This window comes from Pollicipes pollicipes, unplaced genomic scaffold, assembly GCF_011947565.3.
Source record: "Pollicipes pollicipes isolate AB1234 unplaced genomic scaffold, Ppol_2.1 Scaffold_5724;HRSCAF=6776_pilon_pilon_pilon, whole genome shotgun sequence".
In the NCBI taxonomy this organism is placed as follows: Eukaryota; Metazoa; Arthropoda; class Thecostraca; order Pollicipedomorpha; family Pollicipedidae; genus Pollicipes; species Pollicipes pollicipes.
The window spans coordinates 646,036-654,548 of NW_023596746.1; positions in this window are offsets into that span (position 1 = coordinate 646,036).

Below are 8,513 nucleotides of genomic sequence, written 5' to 3' on the forward strand. Positions count from 1 at the left end.
ATCAGCAACAGCACTGTAGTGTTGTACGTGTGATGATGCATCGGCATGACGCACGGGCGATAGTACATCAGCAACAGCGACTGCATGTGCGTACGGGTGATGATACATCAGCAACAGCGACTGCATGTTTGTGTGGGTGATGATACATCAGCAGCAACTACGCCTAAGAGTACGTGAGATGATACATCAGCATGTATGTACGGGTGATGACACGCCAGTTTTACTTATGGGTGATGATACATCAGCAACAGCAGCTGTATGTACATACGGGCGATGGTACATCAGCAGCAGCAAACTGCATGCACGTACGCGGAATGATACATCAGCAACAGCAACTGCATGTTCGTAGCGGTGATGGTACCTATATCGATTTTTGCGTTTGAACCAATGCCCACTGAGGTTTCCTGTGACAATGGTCCGCAGGTCGGCTTCTTCAGATACAGGCGTGTTAATATTCATCCAGTTCATCATGCGTGCTGGCTTCGAGGAAGCCGAACCTGTGCATGCCCGAATGCATACGTGTTTATCCAATCTGCGGAGGACATGCGGCTCCTGGTAGTAAAATGTGTGACATGTGCCACTAATTACATCGATCGCATTGCTGCTTCCCGCGCCAGGCCGAACCTGGCGTTTATCCGGACTAAAGCGAGACAAAGCAGACAAGGCAACGATAAGAAGGTCGACATGGCTCTGGAATGCCTGCCGTGCGTGTCACACGTAATCAAATACCAAACAAAGACCAAGCGAATGTGTCAGATGCCGTGACGGGCCGTCAGGTGATGTTTGTTCAGCGAACGCCACGAGCGTGTTTGTGCGACATGTGTTTCAGCAGCGGCACCCGGCGTGATCCTGTCCCACATAATCACCCCCCGCCAGGCCCCAGTGTAGCCTGGCTGTCCGCCGTACAGAATGGCCGCCCCCCACGGCCCAGCGTCGGACATCAATCCCTCATTGTGCTTCCCCTGGCTATCGCCACCGTTTACCGTTCGTCGACAGCAGCACGAGACTGTTTGTCAGCCGCAGCCTAATTAAATGACGCCGCCGGCCCCACTCCCCCGGCTTTTCCCGTGGGTCCATTGTTGAGAAGCGCTGGGTCGGGCCGGTGGGCCTCCCCCAAGCTCCGCGGCGTGTCAAAGTAATGGATCGCGCCACCGGAACAGCCGACCACACTCAGCTACCACTGAGCACCGGACTCCCCCTCTCCTCCTCCCTCCCGCCCTCCCGCCTCTCTCCTTTCTCATTCTCACTCCCTCCCTCTCACCCTTTTTCATTCTCCTCCCTCCCTCTCACCCTTTCTCTCTCTCCCTTTCCCTCACTCACTCCCTCTCCCTCTCTCTTTCCCTTCCTTCCTCGCTGCCTCTCTCTTCCTCTCTCCCTTCCTCCTCCCCCCTCCCTCCTTCCCTCCCTCTCTCCCTTCCTCCCTCTCACCCTCTCTCACTCTCTCCCCCACCCTCTCTCCCCTCCTTCCCTCTCTCCCTTCCTCCCTTCCTTTCACCCTCTCTCACTCTCTCACTCTTTCCCCTCCCTTCTACCCCTCTCTCCCTCCCTCTCCCTCTCCCTTACTCCGTCCTTCTCTTTCCCTCTCTGCTCTTCACTCCCTCCCCTCTCCCTCCCTCCCTTGCTCCTCCCCTCTCTCTTCTCTTCTCTTCTCTCGTCCGTCTCTTTCATCTCCCCTTCCTCTTTTTCTCTCTGGCTCTCTTTATTCCACCTTCCTGTCTTCCCCGCTTCTCAACTCTCAGCCGATTTTCCTAACTTACGTTTCCGAATTTCTCAATACCAATGAAGGCTTCGAGAAGACTGGAGAAGCCATCCGATGCCGCTCCCTTCCTGCGCATATCCAACCAATTCAATAACAGCCCTGCCACCACTTTGCTATTACATGCCTGCTCACTGCACGGATCGCTAGGCTGTCATTTCACATATTGATGAAGTCTCACGCTAGTGTTTACACAGCCCCAGAGGCGCTGGGCGCGCGCTGACCGTCGCGGCAGGGGTGAGAGCGGCGCCACGGGTTTGAGTTCGGGCAGGACTTTCAAGGGAACCTCATGAACAAAGTATGAACTCCTAACAGGGGAGGGGGGGGGGGGGGCTTCCTAGGACAAGTTATATGCAAGGGGAGAGCTACCCAGGGTACGTGCTCCTTTATCAAACCCATTCCTATCACATCCAAGTAAACTAACGTCGAGAATTAAACAACTCAGATTGGGAGCCTTCTAATTATCCAGCAAAGGGTCACGACAACTTAAGACAGGGCCTCCCAATGCACAAAGGGGGAGGTGCTCCAAATCCAGCCGGGGCCTCGTTATCCAAAACAGGCATCCTCATTCAGAACCGCGACTATCTCATGCGTGAAATTGGGCCCCTGCTCCAGAGGTGGGACTGCTGAATGTAGAAGGCGCCTCCTAGCCCAGGTTTGGGCCTCCTAGACTGTAAGGGGGTCTCCCGAGCCAGCTAAAAGGCCTTCTCAACATTACGTTGGATCTCCTGATCTACAGCATCGGCTATCTTATTGATAATAGTGACCTCATGATCCAGAAAATCTTTTGCTGATGTAGAAAAGGATATTCAGAGCCAAAGTTATTACTCTTTAGCTCAGTTATTAGGGCCTCCTTGACATGCATTTTGGTAATCTGCCGGTGGCTACAGTGTATATAACTTGGCACAAAGGGCCTCTTAAAAAGGTATGGAGGCAAAAACATACTCCTGTCACCCTAACTGCCGGCAGGGAGGGAAAACTGCTTCCTCTGCCTACGTTGCTGCACGGCCCTGGCCAGGGGACGAATTTTTGCATGAGGTATGAGGGTGGGGGGGGGGGGGGGGGGAGAGACCAAAGCCCCATGTTTGAAAGAGAAAGGGAACTCCAAGATTCCTTCTGACCCCTTTCAACGCCGTTGGCATTGGATTGACGTGATTTTGGGGAATGGACTGACTCAGCATGGGGAGCAAGGACACCAAAGCGATGAGAAGTGCCACCCATGTTCCGCGTCCGAACCCGTCCACTGCCAGACCAGCGCATCGGCAGCGCGGCGTCTCTCAGCGCAGGTCTCTGATGCTGGACGTGACGTCACGCAGTGTGACGTCACGGCGTGTCGTCGGGCCGGATCCCGTGACTGATGGTGCAGTAGAGCCCGGGGCGGGACGGACCAATCGCTCACGGCCGCCAGCTTCGCAGCGCACTGGGCGGCTGCGCCAAACACGCCGCGCCCGTCTGTTAAACCCGACGAACGACAGGGGGGAGACGACACACCACCCCAACATGGGACCGAGCTGCAGACCGCGGCTGGTCGATAGTCAACGCGCGTCGAGATGGACGAGAGGCTGCAGGGCACCAGAGCGCAATATTCCATGAGTCGGAAGATCATATTACCTTGGACTCCCTCGTGGGGGAGGGGGGGGGGGGATCGAATCCAGTCTGCACCATGGCCCTGAGCGCTGGATTGGCCACTCAGTTGCTGGCGACCCGTGAAGGGGCGTGACGACGTGCGTCGCGCTGTGTCAAAGACATAACAAAAGATAAGATAGAGAGGGGACGCGCACTGTCGGCGACATTCGGCTTCCCAAGAGCCACGCTTCGTCGCACCGAGTGCTCTGGAGGCGCATCCCATACAAACGGCGCAGGTGTTGCGTATCGAGTCGAGCAATCTACTGATCTACGTCAAGTGCTGCGGTGTTCTTTTATTGACCGTTCAAGCTTTCGGACTTTCCGCGCACCATGCAATCACGAGTGGCGCGAACGGTCGATGCGGTCGAGTGGCGTGACCTGATTATGGGACATTGGCGTTTTGATCGCCGCATATGACAGCAAAGCTATGCATATGTCCTGCCAGATCTTTACGCACCTCCTGAATTTGCTCCATTTTCTCCTGGCCTAATGCAAATTGAGCCACAATTCTGACACTCAGAGAATTACGGAGTGGCTGTAAAAGAACCGACACATTTGCTGGGCTTATATGTCGACAATAAATCACGACAGAGTAGCTCACTCTTGGAAATTGCGAGACCGACCCGTAATTACACACCGTAACAAAAGCTTCTGACCGCCATCTATGGCAAGCCCAATGACACCCCGGGCGTACAAACCCTCACTCCCCTCACGCAACAATTTACTGTTGCGGAACAAAAACACGAAACCCGGACAGGGCGGGCAAAACTGGATGGCAAGGAATGAGTGAAAATGAGTTACATTAACGTGGCGAATAATACAATGGTGATGTTCATTTCAGAACGTTTGCATTGGCATGGAGCCTGCGAAGCACTTGTGGATAAGGTCTTCTAATTGGGATTGCGTCACCAAATGCATAGAGATTTTGAATGAGCTTGCCAGCGACCACAGCGCATGCTCCGGCGACAATTACCCGAGCAAAAGTGCAAACGAATGGCATTGTGTTATGTCCATGAAAACAGAGCAGATCACTGAGCAAAATTCTGCTTCTCAATGTCCATGTAAAGTGTGCACTTTGAATCACGCACTTCACCGGTCCGAAGCCATTGTCACTCGCCACACTGGGAAGGGTCACCACAGACTGGTTAGGGTCACCGCACACTGGCAGGGTTACCGCACACTGGATAGGGTCACCGCACACTGGCAGGGTCACCACAGGCTGGTTAGGGTCACCGCACACTGGCAGGGTTACCGCACACACCGCACGAATTCTGCACGCCTACCTTCCGCATACCAACTCGAATTCTGGTGATTTAGGCGGAGATAAAACCACACAATCAGTGTCTGCATGCACCTGTTTTACGCGAATGACGCGGTTAATAAACCTTCCTCTGCCTGCTTCTACCTCTGCATGGCCATCTCACTTTCGTGTTCCCGTTTTACAACAGGGTGGCGTCAGACCATGCCGAAAGGCCGACCGGAAGGCCCACGATCCCGGGAAGCGTCACGCAGCGCGGGCCCGGCGGCCGGTGCGCTGCTCACCCTCCCCCTCCCCTCCCCAATCCTCGGCACATTCCGCGGCCTCTGACCTGTCCTGTGGCCCGGCGCCGGGTCGGGCCTCTGCTCTCCTCCCCATCCCCCCTCCCCATCCTCCGCATACCCGCACCTCTGACCTGTCAGGTGGCCCCCGCCCAGCGGCCCGGCGCGCTGCTCCTCTCCCCATCCCCTCCCCATCCTCGGCACATCCGCGCCTCTGACCTGTCAGGTGGCCGGCGCCGCTCGGCCCAAGTTGGCTGAAGTTCTGCGAGTCAGGTGACGCCATATGAGCGCCTGGACAGCGCGGCAGCTAATTTGTCGTCGCCTTCCATTGGCCGGCTCCAGGTACCTGATCAATAAGCCGTCTCAGACGGCAGGAATGTGTAGCGCCCTCCGCCGCCTCCGGCTCGCGGCCAACTCCTGAAGAGGCGCAGTTTGGCCCAGACACGAAGTTGCAATTAGTTGAAGTGTTTTTGAACCATGAAATATTTCGAAACGTTTCGTAGCGGAAATCACCCCTACCAAGCGTCTTTTTTCAAGAATTACACAGTTCTGCTCATATCTCCAGACTTTGGAAAGGCATAGCCGAAAGTTGGTGTCTGATGAATGCTGCGACTCGGGCTGTTGACGGTAACAGGTCTGAGCTTTGATTTACCTATACATCCACTTCTCTTGACGGCATTGGGACGTAGAAAGCAAATGTTGCGTTCCTCGTACAAACTCTTAAATGCTGAGAAGCTTTTTGTTCTCCATTGTCTGCGAATACCAAGGCATATGACATCCTCGGCCGTAAAATTTGGCGCTAAGGGTTTCATTGAGCACGAATTTGAGCAAACAAAGCAGCTCCTCATTCAAGAGGGCTTATACCGGAATCAAAAACAGCGCACGGCCTATGGAGACTGCAACGCCGGCCGTCGGGATTTTATTTCTTTGACTTGTGATTCACCTGCTCTCAAGATTGCTATGTATTTTTTTCTACTCGTAATTTTTTCACACTCCATTTTGATCAAAGGATGAACATTTCGATGCCGACGTGGGTTGGTCATGTCAGTGCACATTTTTTTGCGTGATTTCTATCTAAAATATACGTTCAGTCCAACCGGGTCCCCATTATCTCTGTAGAGCCCAAAACATTCCGGAAAAAGCCTTTGATTGCTGCGGTTTTAGAAAAAAAAACTTATCGAAACTACGTTGAAAATAAAAGTTTCGGTGTTTTATTCAACGCAAGTACTTAAACGCCTGGTTTCTTCAGTTGATCACCAACAAACGCAAACAAAATTCCATCTTCTGGTGAATTCAGACTTTCGCTCGTTGAATAGAGGCAACAAATTAAATACAATGAAATAAATCGTGCATCATCAAAACCAAGGGTCCAACCAAAACCAAGTCCGCTGATTTGTTTTGTTGGAGAGTGGCTTTTGCCAGCAGGGAGACATTCTTCAACCCTGAGCCCCCCCCCCCTCCCCTCCTTACCAAGACTCTGGTTTCGCCCCTCGCTTCATCCTGGCCCGAGATGACCGTGCATCAAATGACCTAAGCTCTGGCTGGAGGCTGGTCAGAAAAAGAAACCACCGCTTAACCTCAACTGACCTTGATTGCATAAGGGACCGTCTATGTTACGCGTGGAGGGGAAGGGGGATGAAGCGTAACACAAACGTCACAGGGAAAGGAATGAGAGGTTTTGGACAGCGCGGCGTTACTCTCCGTTGTGGTTGCGAGGCCATGCTAAAATGAAAAAAACCAAATTAGAATTCATTAGGCCCGAATGTCACTGACCTCCCCCCACGGCAAAGAACATGCGTGTTATTTTGTTTACATCTGTAGCTCAAAAATGGACCAAACAGAAATTGTAACTTTTGAGACGTTACGTTAAACACAGCGTAAACGGGGATGGGAGGGGATTGGCCCAGGCTGACCGACGCGGAACCAGGGCGAGGAGCCTTCGCCCAGCGTAACCAGGACGTACCCAGGGGAGAGATGGCGCAAAGCTGTCGAAAGGCGCAAGATAATTTGTGGCCGGTCCATATTCCATAAGTGAACGCGACGCACGTTATCACGCCCCATTTATGGAGCACTGGCGACTTGCCACATTAACACTTATGTACCGTGGCGGAACCGGGATTCAAACCCGGGCCCCCATTTGGTAGCCCAAGGCACTAGCCACTCGGCCACTGCGGCTCCGTGTTAACGGCCCCTAATGTATGGTCTAGCCTTAGCAAAGGTTCGTAGATCTCCTTACAACAGAATTAAACTGAGGCTCTGGCGGGAAAGCATATTCAGATTCACCGGGACACTTAACTTACTCCTGCAGACAAATGACTTGTGGTCTTGTGAAATATCAAAACTAGTCTCACCTGACCTGGCCTTTGACATTGAATTGTCGTGAACTACAGTCAAGTGACATCGTTTCTTGCCGGCATTGTTAAACACGGAGCGGTTATTATCCGCTCTCTGAAGACGGATAATGGTACTGAAAAATGATGACAGACCTTGTTAACAGATTCTGACCTCCAGTGGCCTATGTCCTAAATATAAAAAGCAAGTGGGACTTAAACTCAGGTCGACGACGGCCTTCCAGGGACATCAGTATTTTCGTCACGGTACGTTGACGTTTTAAGACCCGTGGAGATCCTTAGAACCTCGAAAGCGTCTCAAACGATGAAAATTTGGACCCGGCTCAGACGTTTTCACCTGCCGAGAAAGGATGCGAGCACTCTGGGAGGAGGAAGTGTGGTGTAGTGAACGCCCCGGCACCGCGCTCCCGTTATCTCACGGACTAGGCCTTTGGGGTGTATCATCCAAAAGCTATTCACTCTTTATAGTGATTGCACCCAACACAAAGCAGATAAAATGCTTGCGGTACTCACTAGCCTAACGCTATGCACCATAGCACCTGCAGGCAGCGCATGTAGCCTTGACATTCCGTCCGATCGGCAGCCGAATTCAATAATCGCGTGCTGACTGACGCGCGCGCTGGCTGAGGGTACGACATCGAAGCCGGGCCGCCCGGGAGATTGACCTGGCCCGTGAGCTCCAGCGGTGTTATCGTGTGGGCTGGTTTCTTCACACGGACAGGACAAGGCCTTCGTAGCTGTGTTACGCGTGCCAGTGAGGGCCACAAGAGACTAACAGAGAAACAAGACTTGTCCGAGCGAGGTGAATAGTGCAGCGAACTAAGTGAATAGTGACGTTCCGTCATGTGGTTCAGGCCCGTGAAGGTCGGAATATTGCTGAAACGTTTGTGCGAGGGCAGACGGGGGTATTTTCCAAGTCAGTTGTGCCTCCAACTAGACAGCACGCTGTTAGCCATATCTGGAAAAGAGTCATCGACGTTGGTGTGGACCATACGAAACAGTGGCGAAGATTGTAAAACTATGTGCCACATGTGACAGTTATGGCAGATGTGGGTAAATGAGGGAACCGCCAGCGGACTAGCAACCAAAGCATTCAACATTTTTTCGAAGGTTTGATGGGAAGACTATGCCGGGATAATACAAAGTACGCTTCAGTCGCTTGATGCTGGCAAGATGAGTCGAAGGCAAAAGCTGTTTGATTGGGAGAAAGACGGCCTAGTCAAACGGTTGGAAATCGCCAG